The 2,187-nt window shown below is 39.9% G+C and overlaps 1 pseudogene; it reads right to left on the bottom strand.

The window, feature by feature from the left end:
- Positions 1 to 1,881, bottom strand: part of LOC109352954 — a 2,285-nt pseudogene extending 404 nt beyond the window's left edge.

Raw genomic sequence — 2,187 nt, 5'->3', positions numbered from 1 at the left:
CCATATCGAGAATATAAAAATCAACAGGAAAAATAAGTTCACCAACCCGAACCAAGACATCCTCTATCAAACTAGCAGGGTAGGTAGTACTCTTGTTTGCTAATTGAATCACTATCCCAGTGGGTTGCATAGGTCCAAGTGAAAGAGACATGAAAACAGACATAGACATAACATTAATCGAAGCACTTAGATCTAGCATGACATTCTCAAATTTTCTATTACCTATTATTCAAGGTACAACAAATTTACCTGGTCCTTTCATTTTTCAGGAATGTGAGGAACAGGTTTACCTATTAGTGCTGAAACATTTCTGCCCAAGCTGATCCTCTCATTACCTTTGAGCCTCCTCTTGTGAGTGCACAGCTCCTTTAGAAATTTTGCATATCTTGGAATTTGTTTGAGGAATCAAGTAAAGGTATGTTCACCTCTACCTTTCTAAATGTGTCAAAGATCTCCTTGTCTATCTCATCCATCTTCTTACTTTGAATGGCTCTTGGAGGAAATGGAAGAGAAATGGAAGATGGTTGTGTAGCACTTGTGGAAGTTTCACTAGCAAGAATTTGTTCATTGGTGTTCTCAGTCTCTTGTAAAATAGGTTGCTTCATTTTTTTATGCAGCTAGATCAACTTCAATATGTTTGCCTGACCTTAGAGTGATGGCACTCACATTCTTCAGGTTGACCACAATCTAGGAAGGTAACTTATCAGAATTATGAGAGTACAATGTGTTTAATGAAGTAGCCATATGTCCCATCTGGGTAGTCAAATTCTGAATGGAGGACTCTTGTCTCTGAATAGAAGCTCTGGTCTCTTGCTGGAATTGCATATTCTGCAATGTCATTTGCCTCACCAATGCTTCTAACGAAGGTTCACTAGATGCAGGAGAATGATTACTATTCACTTGTTGTTGCCTCTGCTGCTGGATTGGAGGAGGCACATATTGTCTATTTTGTTCAACATTATTATTCTGAGATGGTGGCCCTGGATGAGGCTGTGAAGGATCAGACCATCTAAGATTCGGATGATCCCTCCAACCAGGGTTGTATCTGCTTGATGAAGGATCATAATTCTGTTGTTGTTGTTGAGGTTTGTTGTTGTAAATATTTGCAGCATAGGCCTCAGGATGGTCACCAGTTTTGGGCTCCAAGAGAGAAGGACAAACATCCGCATAATGCTCAGTTGTAGTGCAAATGCCACAACTCGTGCTGCAAGTGGAGGTTTTTGCTGATTCATGGCAAGTTGAGTGACCAAGGTAGCAAGGGAGTCATTTTTTTCCTCAAGTTTATCCTTCCTCACTAAATCTATCCCAACATCATGGACACCTCTGACCACTATAGCATCACTACTTCTTGCACTGAACTGTTGAGAGTTGGAAGACATCTTCTCAATCAAACCTCTAGCCTCAAAAGGGGTCATATCTCTAAGTGCACCGCCACTAGCAGCATCAATGATATTCCTCTCCATGTGTTCAGACCCTCATAAAAATATTGCAGGAGTAGTTGTTCAGAGATATGATGATGTGGGCAGCTTGCACATAGTCTCTTGAATCTCTCACAATATTCATATAAACCTTCTACATATAGTTGTCTGATTCCATAAATATCTTTTATTATTGCAGTGGTCCTAGAGGCAGGAAAGAATTTTTCAAGGAAGATTCTCTTCAGGTCATCCCAACTAGTAATAGAACCAGGGGCCAAGTAATACAACCAATCTTTTGAAGCGCCCTCAAGTGAATGTGGGAATGCCTTCAAACATATGTGATCCTCTTGGACATCACGAGGCTTCATAGTGGAACATACAATGTGGAACTCCTTAAGATGCTTATGAGGACATTCACCTGTAAGTCCATGAACTTAGGTAACAAATGGATTAGTCCAGTTTTGAGCACATATGACACATCCTCATTGGGATACTGGATACACAAGCTTTCGTATGTGAACTCAGGTGCATCCAACTCCCTTAATTTCCTCTAACGTGAGATTGGAGGTGGTTCAGCCATATTTTCAGAGTATGCAACAGAATGCACAGAAACAGCAGAATGCATAGAAACAGCAGAATCAGTATCACTATCAGCTTGATTAACACTATTATGAAAAGACGCACTATCTAAATTTAAATTCCTAACTTGTCTAACCAAACTATGAAATGTTCTATCAATTTCAGGATTTATTGGATGCAAAGAGTTAGG

The sequence above is a fragment of the Lupinus angustifolius genome, chromosome LG07, assembly GCF_001865875.1.
Source record: "Lupinus angustifolius cultivar Tanjil chromosome LG07, LupAngTanjil_v1.0, whole genome shotgun sequence".
In the NCBI taxonomy this organism is placed as follows: Eukaryota; Viridiplantae; Streptophyta; class Magnoliopsida; order Fabales; family Fabaceae; genus Lupinus; species Lupinus angustifolius.
Note: the sequence above shows the minus strand (reverse complement) of the source record. Positions and strands in the feature narration are given on the sequence as shown.